Source organism: Mus caroli, chromosome 19, assembly GCF_900094665.2.
Source record: "Mus caroli chromosome 19, CAROLI_EIJ_v1.1, whole genome shotgun sequence".
NCBI lineage: Eukaryota > Metazoa > Chordata > Mammalia > Rodentia > Muridae > Mus > Mus caroli.
The window spans coordinates 22410902-22433066 of record NC_034588.1 but is presented as its reverse complement, the minus strand read 5'-3'; the positions used below and the strand labels follow the sequence as shown (position 1 = coordinate 22433066).

General features: G+C 44.0%; 1 protein-coding gene across 8 annotated transcripts in view; it reads right to left on the bottom strand.

Moving 5' to 3' along the window:
- The window catches only part of Kank1 (KN motif and ankyrin repeat domains 1), a 195238-nt gene that overhangs the window by 135400 nt on the left and 37673 nt on the right, over nucleotides 1-22165 (bottom strand). Inside the window, exon 1 of one of the 8 annotated variants that reach the window (XM_029472389.1) lies at nucleotides 19945-20132. The exons of the other annotated variants lie outside the window; for them this stretch is intronic. The gene's annotated coding sequence lies outside the window, so the exon portion shown is untranslated. Of the gene's footprint in view, nucleotides 1-19944; nucleotides 20133-22165 lie in introns of those variants that run through there. 8 annotated transcript variants of the gene reach the window in all.

Here is a 22165-nt window from a genome sequence, read left to right as displayed (position 1 = left end):
TAATCAGACTGTCCTAAACCTAGAGGACGTACTTGGAAGGCGTATTCCTAGGATCTCTCTTCGGCAGCATCATCTGAGCTGCAGTCAGGAGAAGGCCCTCCAGAGATAACACGCCACTTTATTCTCAAGCACAATACACAGAACGGACACAATGTCACTCAGCCACACAATGGCTCTTCAGACTTCCCAGTGAGTGGAATACTCATATTAAAGTCCAAGCACAATGCACAAAGGGCAGAGACACAGCTAGAGCTGCCGTATCAAGGCTGTGGGGACGCTGACTTTTAGTCACAGAGTGTTGCTGACAGATGAAGCAAAAATTCCTATTGATAAGAATAAGAAAATAAAGTCTGATACAAGACTGCATCATTGAATGATTTTACACAACAAAGTCACATGTTACAGGTCCATCTTTAAAAATAAATAAGTAGCCAGGCAGTGGTGGATTAAAGGCAGCACACGCCTTGAATCCCAGCACTCGGGAGGCAGAGGCAGGCGGATTTCTGAGTTTGAGGCCAACCTGTTCTACAGAGTGAGTTCCAGGACAGCCAGGGCTACACAGAGAAACCCTGTCTCGAAAAGCCAAAAAAAAAAAATAAAAAGAAAGAAAGAAAGAAAGAAAGAAAGAAAGAAAGAAAGAAAGGAAAAAAGAAAGAAAGAAAGAAAGCACAGATAAACAGGTTAACACCCCCTGAGAACACCAGCGTGCATCAACTGGAATCAGTTGAGACCAAGTGGCTTCAGCTTCCCCATTTTAAAGGTAAGAAGAGCAGGGTTAATGCCGTAAAGAAGACATCTTTTGAAGGCCGGGAGAGGGGGATGTGTAGATTTATTGTTGCATGACAAGTCAGGTTATAGCCCACATATTATCTTGCATTCATTCATCAAACGTGTAGTGAGATGTAGCTAAGAATCAAACATTAAAACATCAAAACCCAGTAAGATTAGAATCCCTCCTCTTAATGACACTTATCCCATTAGGAAGATGGAAAGCTAGCCGTTCTAGTGGCTGCTAATGACAGCCAATATTCGTGCAGTGGTTTATAGATTATAAAGTATATGCATCGCACCATGTAATCTTCCCAGTAACTCTGAGACATGTGGTAACTGGTCATCTGCCTCATTTACACAAGAAGGATTCAAGCTCGGTGCAAAACGGGGGCCTCCCTTTACCAGCATGGCTTCTCTTTCTCTGATCTCCTGTGGAGGAGTTTGAAACCCCCATCCCCTCTACCTGCAGAATATCCCAGAGCCTTGGTGAGATTCCAGGCTCAGCTTCTGTTCTCCTGGTAAGAACCTGTCCAGCAAGTCCCTGAGACTCCTGGGATGCCTCCCCATGCTAATGAGATAGCTTACCTTATTACGTTATTACCTTAGCCTTCAGCCAATGACCTTTGTCCACTCTGGATATTTCTACCTCCTTCCCCCAAACCATATAACCCTTGATTCATCTCGATAAAGTTGATCTGTCTCCCCAAAGCTGATTCCACAGTATCGTCATTTGTCGTACGCACGGGCCAGTGGCCAATGACCCCATAGAGAAAGGAAGACCACAGTCCCCTAAGACAGTTTTAGAAAGAGCACGTTCATAAGTGTCATTAAAGAAATTTGTAATCATGAAAAGATATACAGGCTCAATCTAATGAAAAATGCAACTGCTAGTATTAGTAATATATATGTGCATGTATATATGAATGTGTATATATGTGTATATATGAATATGTACATATGTATGTGTGTATGTATGTATGTGTGTCTATGTATGTATGTATGTATGTATGTACGTGTGTATGCAAGAATGCATGGGGAAAACTTTCCATTAATGAAATCAGGAGAGTCTCTTTATATTTATCTAAATGCCGAATTCTGAGCTCTGAAGCTGGGAATCATATTCCTTTGCTTCTCATTGCTTTTCAGTTCTTCCTGGTACTGCAGAGGCTCCTCCAGACCATGCAGAGGCTCCTCCAGTCTATTCAGAGTCTCCAGCCCCTACAGAGTCTCCAGTCTATGCAAAGTCTCCAGTCCATTCTCTCCCTGCTTTTCCCTCTTAAAATACAGATCTCATATGAAAACCCTTGGAGGCCTCCAAACCTCTACAGGACACACCAGGACAATCCCGCCTTGCTTCTGGGCCATCAGTGGCTGGAGCTGGCCAGCAACTTAAATCTCTTCAGAGCTCTTAATAACCTAGGTTTCCCACCCCACCCCACCCCAGCTTCAGCAGCATGCATTCCCCCCTCCCCACCTTGCTCTAGAAAGTTCCGTCCAGCTGAGATTACTTATATATTTATCTCATAGCCTTCTTCACCCATCATTTCTGACATCCAGTTGGTCAGCTTCTCTCTCCCAGAGAAAGATTTCAAATCTGAGCCACCTTTATTGAAGGTCTCCTTTCCCAAACTAGAATTTTTTACTGCTTGGTAAGAGCTACCCATTTTATTGAACAATAATTTAAAATTATTTTATAATATATAGATGTTTAAAATAATTAATGGATTCACTGGATATAAAAAAAGACTTCAAAGGACTTTACATACTCTTAAAGTCTCCCTCCACTTCCCCACAGCCCACAGTTGAACCTTTACCTTCCCACACTCTCCCAAAATAACTTCCACTCTCCTCTTCCATCATAAGGGTACCTTGATGGAAAATGCCCAGAGCAACCCAGGAAGGTAGCAGATGGCTCCAAGCCCAAGGGTCACACAACTGAAGCATGACGACATTGCTCACAGCATCAAGCCCTTATTTTCACATCTCACCTACAAAGAGTCTTGAGAAACTCAGCTTTGTTCTGGTATTTTATTTTATTTTCTTCTTTTTTTTTTCCCCATTCCTTATCCAAATGTTCTTTTCAGTAGGGTACTCATTTTCAAAGGAGGCAAGGTTAGCTTAGCTGGGGCGAGTTCTTGGGGGAACTCATGAGGACTCCCCCCCACCCCCAACCTTGCAACACCTGTTCCTCCCCTCCACTTCCTTCACTTGAAGATCGATTTATCTCTTCTTTTCAGAGCATGCATCTAGAAGACATTATAGAGACAGAAGCTCCTGTGCTGGTGGGGAGAGTCTGACGCGTGCACAAGCAACTACAAAGACATGGCAGAAGGCCAAGGAAGGTTCCAGAAGGGAGGCATTAATGTGCAAGAACGAATGTGCTCAGAACACAGGCATGAAGAAGGCAGAGGAAGGCCTGGTGGTAGGGACTTTTCTGTATGTAAGAATGCCACTGAGACTTCATGTGGGTCCAACAAAGCCTTCTGGGTCATGCTTGGAAAACTGAGGCACTTTCTATTTCAGAAAATTTTTATGTTTTTCCATTTCTTTTTTTTTTTTNTTTTGTTTTAGTTTTTCAAGACAGGGTTTCTCTGTATAGCCCTGGCTGTCCTGGAACTCACTCTGTAGACCAGGCTGGCCTCGAACTCAGAAATCCGCCTGCCTCTGCCTCCTGAGTGCTGGGATTAAAGGCATGCGCCACCACGCCCGGCTTGTTTTTCAATTTCTTAAAAACAGACTTTGTCTTTTTCAATTGTTTGGTCTTTCTCCTCTCAAGACTGCCAACAGACGTCTACAAATCAGAAAATGATATACATTTCTCTTCTCTTTTTTAAAAGAATCTTTTAAAAGAATTTTAAAAGATTGTGTTGAATTTTCAAACGGATCACCTTTGCAGGACCTTGAAGGATGCTAAAAATGTGATGAACTTGGGACTGAACATGCAACCCCAGCTCACTCATCTTTCCTACCTGGTCACCATCCTCACCTTCCTCAGCCTGGAGAGCTACCCATTTTATGAGTAGTTGTTCTGATCTTTCCAATTAAAAACTATCACCCCCGAGCTTTATAAGCTCAGAGGGGGAAAAGTAGTTTAAAAGAATCAGAAGTCAAAGATAGTAGTGGGGACTGTAAAAAGTCAGTGCACAACAAATTAAATCAATGACAACTGTAAAAATATTGCAGAAAAAAAAATTCTCAGTGACTTTACAGTTTGGAAAGATCTTCAAGGCATAAGAACAAGCCAGGCAACTTTTTTCGTTTGTTTGTTTTTTTTTTTTGTGTGTGTGTTTTTTGTTTTTGTTTTGAGACAGGGTTTCTCTGTGTAGCCCTGGCTGTCCTGGAACTCACTCTGTAGACCAGGCTGGCCTCGAACTCAGAAATCCGTCTGCCTCTACCTCCCAAGTGCTGGGATTAAAGTTGTGCACCACCACGGCCCGGCTGCCAGGCAACTCTTAAGATGGTACCCCGTCTTGGTTGAAAAACATTCAGTGCCTCTCAGTAAGTTTACCCCAAAAGCTAAGGAAAAGTACAGTTATCTGTTAATTTAAAAAAAAAAAAAGAGTAAGTAAAAAATACTTCTAAAATATAGAATAGATTCACTATTTACAAACTCATCTGCTCACTAAAATGTACTTGTAGTGCCAAATCAATAGATGTGCAGACCACCCAAATGCTTTTATCACTCTGCATAGATTAGCACAGGAGGTCAGATGAGGATGTAGCCACTTTCTTTCAGCTTCCCCGTTGTACATAAATGTCCCCTTTTCAGAACCTTTGAGGGGCCTTTTGTGATGATGTCACTAGACTTGAGCCTTCTCTTCCAACCCTCTCCAGACCACACTTAACCCGAGAACATGGGCATCCTTGACATGTCTGCTGCTGCCTTCGTGCAGGTCCAGCTACAAATGCTTTTCCTCAGTTGCTATGTAACCTGAGACAGCTCTTAAGACTGCCTTCTTGACCCATGAAATGCATTATTTTTACGAGCAGTCTTCTGAAACATCTATGTCTTTGGTCACAGGATTATACCTACAATTCTGTCTGTTTAAAACTCATTTTTCAGCGGGGCATGGTGGCGCACGCATTTAATCCCAGCACTCGGGAGGCAGAGGCAGGCGGATTTATGGGTTCGAGGCCAGCCTGGTTTACAGAGTGAGTTCCAGGAAAGCCAGGGCTATATAGAGAAACCCTGTCTTGAAAAAAACAAAAACAAAAAAACCACCAACAACAACAAGACAAAAAACAAAAAACCAACCCTCCCCCCAAAAAAACATCATTTTTCAATAGCTACCTGAAACAATCCCCCACCTTACAGTCTAGGACATGAATATGTCATCCACTCTTACTCAATGAGCCTTTAATTTCCTGATATGACAGTTGTATGCACAGATGCAGATACACACAAAGTAAATACACAGATGAAAGAGAAACATATGATAGGATCCCAGAACCCCATCATAAAAATCCATTATTACAAAAAGTCTTCCAACATATGCTACAATGAAGAGTCTCCAGATATTCAACACAGTGAGCTGCAGCAAGGACGGTCCCTGGCTAGTTCTTTCCATCTGGTCCTTTTATGTTTGGTTTCTTTGAAGATTCATTTTTTTATGTGTATGAGTGTTTATGTGTACACCCATGTGCATCGAATACCCAAAGGCCAGAAGAAGGCACAGGACTCCCTGCCACTGGAAGCTACAAATGGTTGTGAGCTCCTATATAGGGGCTGGGAATTGAACCCAGGTCCTCTGCAAAAGGAGCCAGGGCTCTTAACCACTGAGCCATCTCTCTAACCACTTTGCTAATCCATCTTTTTTTTTTTTTTAGATATTTTCTTTATATACATTTCAAATGCTATCCCAAAAGTTCCCTATACCCTCCCTCCACCCTGCTCCCCTACCCACCCACTCCTGCTTCTTGGCCCTGGCATTCCCCTGTATTGGGGCATATAAAGTTTGCAATACCAAGGGGCCTCTCTTCCCAGTGATGGCTGACTAGGCCATCTTCTGCTACATATGTAGCTAGAGATAAGAGTTCTGGGGGTACTGGTTAGTTCATATTGTTGTTCCACCTATAGGGTTGCAGATCCCTTCAGCTCCTTGGGTACTTTCTCTAGCTCCTCCATTGGGGACCCTGTGTTCCATCTTATAGATGACTGTGAGCATCCACTTCTGTATTTGCCAGGCACTGGCATAGCCTCATACGAGATAGCTATAACAGGGTCCCTTCAGCAAAATCTTTCTGGCATTGTGCAATAGTGTCTGGGTTTGGTGGCTGATTATGGGATGGATCCCCAGGTGGGGTAGTCTCTGGATAGTCCATGCTTTTGTCTTAGCTCCAAACTTTGTAACTCCTTTCATGGGTATTTTGTTCCCTATTCTAAGGAGGAATTATGTATCCACCCATTGGTCTTCCCTCTTCTTGATTTTCTTGTGTTTTGCAAATTGTATCTTGGGTGTTCTGTTTCTGAGCTAATATCCACTTATCAGTGAGTGCATATCTAATGACTTCTTTTGTGATTGGGTTACCTCACTAAGGATGATATCCTCCAGGTACTTCCATTTGTCCAAGAATTTCATAACTCCATTGTTTTTAATAGCTGAGTAGTACTCCATTGTGTAAATGTACCACATTTTCTGTATCCATTCTTCTGTTGAGGGACATCTGGGTTCTTTCCAGCTTCTGGCTATTATAAATAAGGCTGCTATGAACATAGTGGAGCATGTGTTCTTATTACTGGTTGGAACATCTTCTGGGTATATGATCAGGAAAGGTATTGCTGGATCTTCTGGTAGTACTATGTCCAATTTTCTGAGGAACCTCCAGACTGACTTCCAGAGTGGTTGTACAAGCTTGCAATCCTACCAGCAGTGGAGGAGTGTTCCTCTTTCTCCACATCCTCACCAGCATCTGCAGTCACCTGAATTTTTGATCTTTTGCTATTCCATCTTAAGCAAAAGTAAGCTGTGTCTCTTATAAAAGCTTATGTTTTTATAGCTAATAAAGATGTTTGCTTTTAACCATAACCACAATGTCATCATCAAACTTAAGAAAACTTGAGAGCCTTCTGAATTGGAATTCTTATGTCAAAGGTGTTATTATATCACATTTATTCAAGAACCTAGACACGGTTCCCCACTCCCCAGCGTGGTGACTGAGGTTGTATCAAGAGTAGTACAGAAATGCCCCACAAAGCCTGAAAAACAACAGCTTACTGGCCTGGAAGACTTAAGTTGGAAGGCTGCCCCAACAGAGTGGAAAATAACAAAACCTACAACCACTCAGAAGAACGTGAAGCAGGGAAAGACGCAGGGGACTCCAAAGAGGCTGACAGTAGAGAGCCAAGAATAACTGGGTAAGCCATCGAATTATCGTAATGGCATCAAGGATCTAGCCTAGAAAACTCACACTTCCGACTAATGGAGCAATGGCCAACTTTTGAAAAGGGGAATCTTCTAGATGTGGTGCCTAATTTATTTTATTTCCTAAACCTCCATGCCATGAGCATGCTGGTACATCAAGGCACCCTAATAACTGGGCTACAAGTTCCAAAGGTTCCTGGGTACAAGACTCTGTTTACTTCCTTTAAGAGACAAAAATAAAATATGCCTCAAATGGGTGATAATGGTGCAAATAGCTGTCTCTCAGCTTTTTAGTCATCTCTAGTTCTTAGATTTTTCTAGAAAAGAAAACGAACATGGCCCTCATCAGGATGACTTATCAGGATGACAGCCAACAGTACGGGTGGATCAAGAAGGGCACTTCAGAACCCTATGTGAAGGTTGTTATGATCACACCTGCTTTACAGGTGGGGAAACTGAGGCTGCAGATGACCTGACACTGTCAGGAGCATGTCTCACAACTGGCAGCATTGAGACTCCAACACCAGAAACCAAGATTCAAGGTACATTCAGCCACAGGGCAACACAGCGAGCCTACCAGGTTTTCAAATGCTTCCCTCCCGCATGGACAAATGGACAGACACAGACACAAGGATGCTTTTTACATGCTCAACAATTTTAAAAAGAAAAAAAACTTTTGCTAACAACGATAACGTTTTTTCTCTCCCTACCGCTCTCATTTGTGTGGGGGGGATGGGTGTAGGGGGGGGGCATGCACACCTGTGTGTTTATGGAGACCAGAGGTTGATTGACATCAGAGGTCTTCTTCAATCCCTTCCAACGGTCAGGTTCAGATTCAGCTTAACTAACTGGCCAGCAAGAACCAGGGATACTGTCTTTGGGATGATGTCCCCTCCAACCTGGAGTTAACAGATGTGTGCCACTGTGCCTAGCTTTTACAGGGATGCCAGGGCTTGACCTCAGGTCCTTACACTTGCCCAGCAAGCACGTTATTAATTGAGCTATTTCCCTAGCCTCTGTTTGCTTTGCTCGACCTGCCCATACAGCTGGGGATAGATAAACTTTGCCTTCTGTCCCACTCCACCTCCACTTCCTAACTGTTGGATTACAGGTGTGTGCCACCACACCCAGTTTTATAGGGAGCAAACCTAAGACTTCATGTATGCTAGTTAACACTTTACCCAACTTAGCCCTGCACCCTAGCCTCCCTTTCTCCAATTAGACATTTATTATCAAAAGTAATTTCAGATTCCCTCTCATCTATAAGACACAAATTTTGGAAATGCTTTTGTATTCAGTAATATTTATCTTCCCACCAAATAGAATCTAGAAAAAAACATTGAGCTAAGACCCACCTCCCCCACCGACTTCACAGTAACATTTTAATTAGCACTATGATTTTAAAACTAGTTGTCATAAGTATAGCTCTGAAAAAAAAATCTAATGATCACTTTACACATGGCCAGTGATGTTTATGAACACACAATTAATGACGGTATTGTAGCACTGGGAAGGTTAAAAGGTGTTTTAATTCTAAAGTAGAAGGGGCTGCCGGTATCTTTATCACCACCCAAGGGTAACTTCAGCATTTCAAAGAAATTTTTCCCTAATTGTACTTTGAGAAGCATTTTCTTTTTTAAACTACTTATGCACTGGGAATCCTCAGGTCTTGTCAAATCCAGCACTTCGTATCCCTGGTACAAGTCTGGACACAATACATCTAAAGGAATTTCTTAAGGCTCACTTGCACTAGGCTCTGTGATTTCAGCTACTCAGATACTTCTTCTCAGTCACTCCAGAGGAAGGACAGCCATGTATACCCTTCTCTGCCTGGTACAGACTGAATAGAGGCCAGCCTACTCCGTATCTGTTGTACCCACTCTGAACTTGGACGTAGTCTGATGTGCAGTCATTTGGTTATTTCAAGGAGTGCACACGCCCTTGCCTTGGGCTGAGTAGAATAGAACACTGCACTCATCCTAGATGCACGGGAATGGGCTGCATGCTTGTGTCCGGTGCTATCACATGTAAGGGGGTGGGGTGGACTCTCCCCTTACTTACCTAACAGGAGTGCTGGCTCCCTGGAGCCCTTGAACACCCAGGCCTTGGTGAGCATCCGATTGACTTTGCTATGGGTTACAAATGTAGCTACAATCAGGAAATGGCTTTCTCTGGGATTCAGGACCAGGTCCTCTGATTCCATGAGTACTAACAATGTCCAGGAGCTCCGTCTCCTAACAGTGGCGCTCCGAGTGTGTGCCCCCAGAACACTAGCAGCACCTTTACCGACTTGTTCAGTTCAGTCAAGCGGGCACACAGAGTTAGCTGAGCAAGTCTGTGAGTCTGTTTCTGCAAGAGATTTGTGCAAACTTGGAGAGTTGATGGAGAAGATCTCTCTCAGCAGTGCCGATAGGCACCCAAATCGCAACAGAGATGGGAGAAAGGCAAAATCATCCCTTAGCCCGAAACCTTGTGATTGTTTTACGTCAACTAGACACAAGGTCATCATTTGGTTGAAGAGGAATTTCAATTGAGAAAGTGTTTGCATCAGATTGCCTGTAGGCAAGTCTGAGGGGCATTTTCTTGATTAGTGATTGACAGGGAGAGGCCCAGCCCATAGTGTGGGGGTGGGAGGGCAGGTGGTACTGCAGGCTGCGCAATCTGTGGACAACAGGTAGGTAAAGTCGCGCTCTTCCACGGGCTCTGATTCAGTTCCTGACTGGAGTTCCTGCCTGACTTCTCTTCATGATAAACTGCTCTATGGAAGTATAAGCAAAATAAACCCGTATTCTTCCCGAGTTGTCTTGGGTCACGGTGTGTTTGATCAGAAACATAACTAAGGCACTTTTTCCCTCCTGCCTTCAGACATTGGGCACAGGGTCCTGACCTCAGACTGGAGTCAAAACACACACCCGAGGTCCCCACAGAGTTTGGGGGTGGGGCACTCCAGGCTCTCCTATGCACACATGGTAGGTCTTGGGACTCCCTGGCCTCCTCAGCCACATAAGCCAATTCCTCCTTGCGTATCTGTAAGTGGACAGACCAAGACCCATCACCTAGGATTCTGTCAGAAACGCCAGCTCTCTGGCCAATAACAGAAAATGGCTAGACTGGACTCAGAAAACCCCAGACTTTACACATTTCGCCCTCCAGAGGACTCACCTAGGCATAGAAATCTGAGGGTCCCCCGATAGGAATGATATATTTAAAGGGATCATTCCCTCAGATTGCCATGGTATTTGGGCTAAATTTCCACTAAATCTATTAGGTATAGTCTATTGGTTTTTTTTTTTTTTCTAATATACATTTGAAAGTAAAGTCAAATCAAAGGAAGGTTTGAATTCATCAGAAGTGGCAAAGAATAATGCAACTGACTTTCATTTTCCCCTCACTTGAGCTGTGGATTCAGTTCTTCCTAGAGTTTGGAAGGTTATACCTCTGTTTACATTTATTGGACATCCCACCACACAGGGTCTCAGCATCAGAGGCAATATCCCAGACCGGCCTAAAAACAGCCGAGGTCTCTGCTTCACCGTGGCCTACCTAGGAACTCCTGGGAAACTCTGTGACCTCGATTTCAAAACACATAAGTGAGACTTTGTCACACAGCCCTCATCTCGGAGAAGTCATAAGGATCAAGAGTCTGAAGTTACTGCCACCTGTGACCCAAGGTCTCAGAGACTGAGGCAGGGGATAACAACTCAAAAAAGGAAGGGAAACAAGAAAGGAAGGAAGGAAGGAAGGAAGGAGAGAATGAAAGGAAAAAAGGAAGTATTGAAGGGGGAAAAAGCAAACAAAACTAAAACAAAACAAAAAACTTGCTGTCCTACAGCAAGCAGGCCTCAGTGTCCAAAAATAATTTTATTATATTTTATTAATATTATATTTTGGGTTTTTTTTTTGGTTTTTTTGTTTTGTTTTGTTGTTGTTGTTGTTTTGGTTTTTTCAAGACAGGATTTCTCTGTATAGCCCTGGCTGTCCTGGAACTCACTTTGTAGACCAGGCTGGCCTCGAACTCAGAAATCCGCCTGCCTCTGCCTCCCAAGTGCTGGGATTAAAGGCGTGCACCACTACCGCCCAGTTGAATGTTATATTTTATTATAAACTGTTCAGTTATAAATGCTCCTAAACACACCTGAGTCCATAGAGGACACGGGATACAAACATCTAAAGTGCTTTTTACATGAAGCACCCGTAAGTAATGATTTAAAAGGACAGAGAGAAGAACAAAGCCAGCTACAAATAACTCATTCTGGGCTGGATCCTAAAAAAAAAAGTAACAATACAAACAAACAAACACAAACAACACAACCCACAAAAAGTGTGTGAGAGATCCAACTGCACATACTGTGACCAAGAGAAAACACCTCCTAAGAGTTTCCTTACTGATCCTTTGACTGACAGAGAGGGAGAAGCCAGGGCAAGATACAGACTTGACAGATTAGCCAAGGATGGGACTGGAAGATTTTTTTTTAAAAAATGAGATCTTGGCTGAAGTAGGAGACAGGCAACATTCCAAGTTTCTTTGACTTCATTCAGTGAGCCTTTTCCTTCCTTCTTGTGGTTAACATTATAATGCTTAATATTATAATTAAAAGACCAAAGAACCATTTACAAAGAAGTCGCTTCAGGATCTTTCACACTCATACTGGGTAACTGCAAGCGGGGGTCCATGCCTTTAACTCCAACACTCAGGAGGAGTTTAAGGCTATTCTAGTCTAAATGAGACCCTGGGTTAAAAAAATAAAAAGTAAAAAAGCTTAAATATACACTGGGCTGATATTAGCACTGTTGTGGAATATTCCTTTCAATGCTGAGGACAGAGGCGTTGAACAGGCCTGATCTGTTAGTTCACCTGAGCCCAGACCCTTAGCAATCACATAACCCCAATCTGTCCCTCAAGCAGGGAAGAGCCCCGTTCCTATCTCAGGGCCTTTGCAAATGTCCCACAGTTATGCCTCAGAGCACCTATCCCAACCTTCACACACAGCAGATGCTATTAATCCTCAGGTGTCAGTCACCTCTCAGGGAATGCCTGTGTGGTCTAGGCTAAGCCATGGGCTCCCATTTCAGGGTCTCTTTATTTATTGCCCATTAGTCATGCTGTCTAGCGTCCTTGTCGCCACTGCAAGCTGCACAGGGGCTGGCACCATGCCTGTCCTTGGCTGTGCTTCTAAAACCAGGCTCAGGGTCTGGTGCACGGAAGAGAGGGAATTTTTAACAGTTCCATGCACTGTCTTCCCAACCCAGAGCAGTCAGCTAATTTCAAAATGCCCGTCAGATTCTCAGGCACGCCATAGTGTCAGAGTGAAGCCTGCCAACAATGTTCTGGTTTCCAGAAAAAGGAAAGACAAGCAGGTATGAGCCTTTTCATTGAAATAGCCAGCAGACTCCAGGTGAAAGAGCCTAAGAACCAGGCTTGAGAGCTGACTCAGCAGCCGTGTGTGTGTGTGTGTGTGTGTGTGTGTGCGTGTACGTGTGCGTGCGTGTGCGTGTGCGTGTGTGTGTGTGTGTAGGGTGTCAGGGGGTGTTGGTGTTGTGCTCTTACAGAGAGTCTGGGTACCCTTCTCAGCACTCAATAACAACCATCTAAATCCAGTCCACAGGATTTGACACTCTGGGGCACCAGGAATACCTAAGGAACACAGACATATATGCATGCAAGTACTCATTAAGAGAAAATAAAAATGGGTAAATCTTGTGGAATCATGGTGCCATATGCCTTTAATCCCAGGACTTGGGAGGCAGAGGCAGGTGGATCCTCTGTAAGTTCAAGGCTAGCCTGGTCGAGGGCAGCCAGTGCTTTTACTCAGAGAAACCCTGTCTCGAGAAAACAAAATGAAACTATAAATCATAATGGCCTAATATATAGAATCTGGTCCTACAGCTCATTGTGGAAACTGCTATAGCTCCCAGATGGACAGCCTCATGGAGGTGGGGATGCTGTGGGGGAGGGGTCACACTATGTAGCCTTGGCTTGTCTGGAAGTCAATACGGATTCCAGGCTGGCCCTGAACTCAGGTCTATCCACCTGCATTGCCTCTCCTGTACTGGGATTATCATGAGTATTTCACCATTTCCATACTTCCCAAGGACTGACATGGCTTTCCCCCATGGACATAAGTCTCTTTCCCACTTTCCCCTTCTGCTCCCCTGTACTCAATTCTCAAGATGTAAGAGACGAGGAGACTAGATGGGCATGGACTCCTAAAGCTAAGACATCCAGAAGACATCACTCCAGAGTCAGGGGGGGAGGAGAAGGACAATAAAAAATACAAGCAGCCCAGAGAAAGAATGGAAACAAAATCGGGTAGAAAATGGAAGAAAGTGCCAGGCAGTGGTGGGTCACGATTTTAATCCCAGCACTCGGGAGGTAGAGTGGCAGGCAGATCTGAGTTTGAGATCAGCCAGGCCTACAGAGTGAGTTCAAGGACAGCCAGAGCAACACAGAGAAACACTGTCTCAAAGAACAAAGCAAAATGCACTAGGATCCAAAGGGCCTCACGAGGGAGGGAAGGCCACTGCGCTTCCCACCCTAACTCACCAGCTCTCCTGATCCAGGTCACTTCCCTGGCTTTTGGAAAAGGTGGGGTATCTATTCCTGGGGCTTAAGCTCAAAAATGGCACTGCTTAAGATCTGCAATTAGGCTCACATTCAGTTGTGGGGAGAAGGGAGGGGCTAGAAACATTGTTAAATGGCAGGCTCTGTTTTTTTTTTTTTTTTATAAACATTTTAACAGCTTGCATTAAAAAAAAAGTTAAAATGGAAACTTCTGCTTAGAGTTATTAATATCTAAAACCAATACTGAAAATTACAGCTGTCACTAACGAAGGCTGTGTGTGTGCACTTGAGTGAGCAGCACCCACATGTTTCCCAATAGGCTTGCAACTCTGTGTATCTCAAGTCCTATTTGATGGTATCAAGACTCTAACATTCCACGGGCACCCACACAAGAAAGCCAAGTCCTTGATTCCTTGATGTCAACAGCTTCAGAGAAAAGTCTAAAACCCACCAAGTAGGTTTTTTCCCAATGGCATATCTTTTTCTTCTTCTTTTTAATGTTTCCCTGGGGACCTTTCTGACCCCCACTGCTTTGTTTGTGCCACCCCCAGCCCCAATTAGGCATCACTAGATCCTCTGGAGGCCCTGAGGAGATGAAAGCAGCCCCAGGAAGAACCAGGCTGGCTTCCTCCACACAATGACCAGCCAGCCACCTGCACAGGGATTTAGTCCCCCACTTCCTGGTTCCTATGTCCTGGAGTCACTGTTTCTCAGAGTCCAGAGAACAAGGAGAAAGAACAAAGGGGCCAGGTGGCTGGGACAGAGAGGAGAGGGACTCTTCCGTTGTCACACACACACACACACACACACACACACACACACACACACACACAGCACAGCCTGTAGTTTGAGGAAACCAGGTTGCTTGCATCTCAAGCTGTGTGTTGAGACAGCTGTTAGAACCAGAATTGGGGGTCTGGGAGGGTCATTTTTAAAGATTCCCCAGACATTCACTTTACAGGAAGAGAAACTTCTCACCATGAGACAGAGGCTGTCTTGGAATACTGTGGCCTTTCCTTCTGGCATGAAAAACTCCTTTTCAAGAGCCCTGTGTGATGATGACCACCTGCAACACCCTCATTCCCACCCCGACACCGGCCCCACACTCAGGAGGCTTAGGCAGGAGCAGAAAAAATGCTGAAGGCTAGCCTACACCAGATACAAGAAAGGAGGGGGGAAAAACAAAAGTGACAACTGAAGAAAGTTTAAATGAACTAAGTCACCAACAGGCATGAGGCTCCACCACTTGTTGCTCCGCACTCTGCCCAAGAGCAGAGGCTGGGATGCTGGGATGCTGGGATGCTGGGATGCTGGGATGTTGGGATGCTGGGATGTTGGGATGCTGGGATGCTGGGATGCTGGGATGCTGGGTGGGTAGGTGGACAGGAGGCTTAGGTTGGGAGCTGGCATGCACTCATATCAAGTCCAGGGAGTTGAGATTTTACAAAGGATTCTGACCAGCTAGTCACTAGTCTCTAGAATGCTTCATGATACTAGACCAGGAAGAAATATCAAAGTAGGACAAAGGAAGAAATGAAACCAGAAACCAGTTAAATTCAAAATTTTACATACATATGCATCTCTATTTTCCAGTGGAAGTAATAACAGAGAAAGGAAGACATGCCCTTGGATTTTTTTGATGGAATCAGGATATTAACTACAGTATCACATCTATAATTTGATGCAATGCATTCTTCAGCTACATTATAAAGCTCCGGCCACTTACATTCCTTACATTTATTTTCTCCTTGTATTGTATATTTATTACATAAAGATATTATGATCAATAAAAACTTTTAAAAACCTGATTAGAAAAAAATTCAACAGCACAGGAAAATATTCTATGTTGGTTTCCTTCCAAAGATGCCTCAAGATACATTTTAAAAAGCAGTAAATAAGGCCCGTAAATAGGCTCGGGGACAGAAATCACAGCCCTCAGCACAAAAGCAGAAAAGGCCTCTGACAAAATGCAACACCCCTTCATGATTAAAGCCCTGAGGGAACCTGGAATCGAAGGAGCATAGCTAAATACCATAAAGACTCTACAAGACAAACCTATAGACAGCATTGTAAGGGCAGAGTCAAACTGATAATCAGTTACTCTAGAATCAGGAAGTGAACCAGGGTGGCCACACTCTGTTCTAATTCAATGTAATGCTAGATGTCCCAGCCAGCAGTAAAACAAGAGATTTCAAAATAAAAGGGATACATTCAGGAAATTAGAAAGTCTAACAATCCCTATTTGGAGACAATGGTCTTTATACTTAAAGACCCTAAAGACGCCACCAGAAAACTCTCAGCTCTAACAAACATGTATAAAAAAGTAGAAAAAACAAAAACAGTAGTTTTTCTATTCCTCAATAATGAAGGGACCATGTATGAGATCAATCAGAAAACAATCCCATTCGCAATGGCTTCAAGAAACAAAATATCAAAAGATAAATGTATCGGAGGGACTTAAGTATACTCTGCAACATAAACGCTGAAGAAAGAAGCTAAAGGCATATAAGATAGACCATATGCCCAGATAAACATGGTTAATAATGTAAAAATGGCTTTACCACTGAAGGCAACGAACTCTCCATTAGTATTCCAATGGCATTTTTTTCATCTAAATGGGAAGGGGACAGGGTAGTGTGTTCTAAAATTCACATGGAAACACAAAAGGCCCCAAATAGTCCAATCAACCCTGCACCAAAAAAATAAGTAAATAAAAGATGCTGACGATGTCTCAATACCAGAATCAAACGGTACAAGACTAGCCAAGTGGGACACGGGGGAAGAAGACTCAAAAATAAGCTCTTTTTTGTATTTTTTTTTTTTTTTTTTTGGACAGGGCTTCTCTGTGTAGTCCTGGCTGTCCTGGAACTCACTCCGTAGACCAGGCTGGCCTCGAACTCAGGGATCCGCCTGCCTCTGCCTCGCTAGTGCTGGGATTAAAGGTGTGTGCTACCACTAACACCACCATAGAGCTTTCCCCATCTCATTTTTAACAAGGTACCAAGCAAAACCAGACCCTGGAGAAAGAACAAGAGGAGGCAAGTGGTTTCTGGTTTGTTTCAGTTTTTGATTCTGTACAACAATGTAAGTAATGAAGAGATAGCATATTCAACGTGGGGAACACTGTTTGCCAGACATTTCACCTGACAGGAGATTAATATCCAGACTATATGAAGAACTTCAAAATTAAACATAAACAAAAATAATCTAATCGATAAGTGGGCAGGTGGATTAGACAGGTTCTTCAAATAAGTAAAAGTAGGCGACTGATGTATGTTCGAGATCCTTAGCCATCGTAGGAATGCATATTAATGGTACATTGCAGGCCAGTGGGTAAAGGTGCTCACCACCAAGCCTGATGGCTTCAGTCACATCCCCTGAACCCACACAGTGGAAGGAGAGAACAGACTCAAGTTGTCCAGCCCTCCACACTGGTGCCTGTGGAACACACATAAATGTACATGCTCAGACACCAAAAATAAATTAAAAAAAAAATAAATAAAACTACTTACAATCCCAGTCAGAACAGCCATCATAGAAACAAGCAAGCGAACAAACAAATAAACAAAAACCAAAACAAGGTGCTGGGACGGGTCAGAGAGGAGAGGGTGCAAGCCTTATATACGGCAAATGAGAACTTAAATCTGCGCATACGGAAATCAGCATGGATGTTCTACGGAAGAAAATAGCTCTGTTATCCAGACTGGCCAAGCCTATCTTGAATCAAAGCAGCTGAAATCAACCACCTCACTCTCAGGAGACCTGGGCTTTTAACGATCCTGTGGTGGAAGAAAAAAAAAAAAACAAAAAACTCACAAGATCCTCACGTGGTCCAGCCCTCCCAAGTTTATAGAAGTAGAAAACTATTTCTTGGTGGGGAAGGAGTAAAGGGTGTGACTGGACACTTGTCAGACATGAAGGTGCCCCGAGGGCTCTGTGGAGGAATTATTAGTGTGGGTTAGCAAAGCCGTGGGCGGAACTCGTCAGGGATTCAGCTTCCCCTACCGTAGTCCAGGTTTCTGGTGACAGAGCCCATTCTTCTGGAACTAACTTGCGAATACCATTCATTCACCACTTGACCCAAATCCTGTCCTTCCTCTGTCAATGCCTTCCCAGTCTGGGGTGAATAAAAGCTTTTTTTCCGTTTTCCTTTTCTCGGGAGAAGTTACTCGGGAGACAGCTACCAGTTACTTGAACTTTAGCCTTCTGTGACTCCTTGGTCCATACACAAAGAATTCTAAGTCAGCAAATCATAGAAATACTCACTCACCTGCATTCATATATAACTATGTGAATGTCTATTTGCATGGAAATGTACAGGGGCGAAAAGGGAGGGAGAAAGTGGGGTCAAGAAATGGGGGTGGGGGAAATCACAAAAGTACATGATACATACCCAAGAAAATATCATATGAAATTCATTATTTTGTACAACGAATATACACTAATAAATGTAATTACTAGAGAAATATGCCACTATTGATGCTTTTTTAAAAAATCACATCCTTTCTTATTTTTCCTAGGCAACCATGGATATGTCAATACATGACAGGTTTAGTGGGTTTTTCTTCCCAGGCTGGGGAGCAGTACTGCCACCTTTTGCATGTTAAGGAAGCATATAACACTAAGTTCTAGTCAGGCACTCTGTACAGTTTTATTTGAGGCAGTGTCCCATCAAGTTGCCCAGGCAGGCCCTGAACTGACAATCCTCCTGCCTCAGCCTTCTGAGTAGTGAGAACTACGGGCCTGTGCCGGCAGGGGCACATCTGATGGATTTTGTCACACAACTCAAGAGCACCACTTTGTAAATACGTATTAACTCATTCTCTTGTCACAGGTTCTTGGCAAACAACCCTGTTGTTTACAGTTAAAAATAGACCTGGGAAGCACTCAGGGACATCTATACCAGCCACTGAGGGCTGAACCGGAGGGTCAGTATCAAGTTCACTTGTATCAAGTTAAACAAAGAGGGATGCTCACAGTAAGCAGCAGTCCATTAGAAAGCCTTCCTAGCCCAATAACAAGACAGAAAATCTGCTGCTGGCTGCCAGGAGCAGGGAGAAATCTCTCCCTGGCCACTTTCACTAGTTGTTCATAATAGAATTGGCAATGACTACTGACATTTGTGTCTGTATTATAATTATAAAGGGTCTTTTGGGTTGTTTTGTTTTGTTTTATCCAAGACAGGGTTTCTCTGTGTAGCCCTGGCTGTCCTGGAACTCACTCTGTAGACCAGGCTGGCCTCGAACTCAGAAATCTGACTGCCTCTGCCTCCCAAGTGCCGGGATTAAAGGCATGAGCTCCCACTAGCCAGCAAAAAAGAGTCTCAATACATGTTAAGATTTAGTCGAATTAAAAAGCATGATAAATAGTTATCTTAAACACAGAAAAAAATATATTCTAACACAAATACAAACGTCACCTTATGGAAAACAGGGATGGGGGAGGGGAGAATAGAGAGCTATTTATCTACAGTCCTGACTAAATGAACACACACACTCAGATGCTTGAACACACACACATGCTGATCTGGATGGCTTTTTTGTTTGTTTAAATAGATAACCAAGTGCACATACTTGGCTAAATGTATGTGCATGGGTCCCATCCATCTAATTAACAAGTGTCTGACCTCACATAGCTGTCATATTTGTGGCGCAGGCACAAGCCATCCACTCTACTTTGCTTACTACACTTCCCTTGCTACACACTAGCTCTCTGGACATTTAATCCTCCTATCTAATGGCCATCAGCTCCCTTCCAGAATTGGAACATGATCAGCCACCGCTGGAAATAAGACTGCATCAATATCCTGCCCCAAACCCTGCTCTCCACCACATTTTCCTTAATCGGTGAAAGCTGCCGTTGGTGTCTTATGGGGTTGTAGAGCAAGGCTATCTATTATTTGTTTATTCGTGTTCACCACTTGGGAGAGAAGACTGATATCAGTCGTACTTTTAAAATACAAAGAAAACAAATAGAAAAAGACCTAAATACACCTACAGACAATAATTAGGAGTGGACCCACATCCAATGCCTAATCTGCAGTCAGTATGGCCCATAGTTATTTTAATCAGCGCTCTAGCACCAGGTTTGAGTTGAACACATTCGTCTCCACCACCCATTCTCGCTGTCTCATATAGTAAGCCAATGCTAACATTTACACTTGCTTACTTCCTTTCAATGGCTTTAGATTTATATATTGTTGCACTAGAAGATATTCCTGAGCACAGAATCAGCACCCAGCACACTCACCCAGGACTTTCCTAGTGGGTTTTGCAAATTCAACTCCTTCCCCATTGGCGTTGTGTCTCCTGGTATTTGCTTGACCCTTGGAACCCAGACACTGTTAGCCTCAGCTTGGAGAGGCTCACAAAATTTAACCAGTCATCAGTCGTTCATAGCAAATGGAACAGTATCACCAAATGAGCAACCACGGTGTTTGGACTGCCATTTGAGAAGGCTGAAAAAGGACACCAGTAGAGTTGCTAATTAATTCTTCTCCGCCCCTTCAGCCCCAAATGTTTCAAATGGTAACAGAGCTGGGAACACAGTTTTGACATTGTTGAGATAATGACTTGATTTGCTCCCAAAATGCTGAGAGGGCGACTGCCAGTCTATCTGGTGAGAACCATTCAAACCCTGTTCTCAGAGCCAGACGCAAGGCTGCCTGCAAGTCAGAGAACACTTCTGTCACTTCCCAAGACTGACAGTCAAGGGGCCACACACTAAGGCCTTGTCAACCTCTCAGAGAATTATCAGCTGCTTTTGATTAACCAAAGCAATGTCTCTGGGTTGCTAAAATAAAATGTGCTGACCCATATTATTAAAATGCAGATGTCTGACAAAGTGCCTGGAGACAGGAATGCAGACACACAGAATAGCTCCCATTTCGTACATGCGGGGTTGTGAATGGCTACAAGAGACTGAGCAGTGAGGAACTTCTACCTGGTGACAAAGACCCAGGGGTTGGGAAGACCCTACCACAGGTTGGGGAACAATGGTGACAACTGCCACAATCCGCAAAGACCTGGGCCACTGTTCTCAGACGTGCCTCCAGACCCATCTTCCTCACAACTAAAATCTTGAAAGGTCTGTCTGTCCACATGGCCTTTCTCCATCTTTGCACAAGTGTCATTTGGGGCAAGATAAAAATTGGTGCGGGGCTTTTGTGTGTACTGTTGGGTGTTTAAGAGCAGCAGTTTGCAGACTGAACAAGAGCCCCGCGCTCTGATGGCCTACAGAGGCTGAAGTTCCATCCATGATGTCCATTCACCAAGCTATGTACCCAGGAACTGTGTCCATCCAGAAGAGGTGCATTCGTCCTGGTCCCCAAAACCCATTCTCCAGGCCAGCACTGTTTGCACAGGGCTCCTGAATTCTCTATTCAAGGCCAGCCGGGCAATCACCCAATTTTATCCATGATTCTTGTTGCCAAATCCAGCAGAAATGACTCCGTTCTCACTTCTCCGCAGAATCTGACACTAGCCATTGCTCCCTCCTGGAAATGGTCCTTTCCAGCTGCTCCATACTTCTTGCTCTCAGCCTCTGCCTCCCTTGCACGCTGATCCTGGGACTTCGCCTTCAGCTTTTTCTATAACCAGGTGATAATACTGCCTCACAAATGTACTGCCTACTACAGAAAGAACCACAGGACTCAGTTCCTTCTTTCCAACTAGTCGTCTCCATTAACAATGCTCCCCCCAACCCCGTCCATAAATGAGCTCACTGCCACCATCCAACATCCCAGGGTTTCTCTTACTGAGCATCAGATTGCTGTCCCAAGAAACCTGAGCCAGCACTGACCTGGACTCTTCCCTTTGCATTCCACCAACTCAGACAGTCTACTCCTAAACTCTAATCGGTTCTCTTTCCTCCAGCCAAGCCTTAGGCTGGGCGAGCCTTCCACTCACTTGCGTACACTCCCGGGGCTCTGCCTCAGACCTTTCTCACACACTCACACTGGAGACATTTCCTCTAGCCTGCTATTTCCTAGTACCATCGCTCGCCAAACTAAAACTCACCGAGATTTCCCACCACCCTCCAGAAACAGCTCAAGTTTTCTTTCCTCGGCATACCTCTACCATCTACACACACCCCCATCCAAGGCACACCCAACTACTCTCCAGTGTCAGGTCTTGAACTTCGCTCCCTCTGGTCTAACACCACATGTTCACCCTCCTTTTAGAGCATGTGTCTCTGTTCCACCTCTCCCAGAAGGTTTCTTCTCTAACTTTCCGGATGGTTCCCACTGTTAGGTATCTATACAGGCTTGTGCTTCTCCTACCAGAACCCCGACTCTGCTTACTGGCCTATCTCTCCAACTACACAAATTCTGTTTCTTTTAGCTCCAAACCAGTTGACTTATTCTACACACTATATTGATTTGTCTCTTCGTGAACTGCCAACCTCAAACCCACTGTGACTCATTATCACCAGTGAACACAGTAAGTACCAAGCCTACGAACACCCTCTC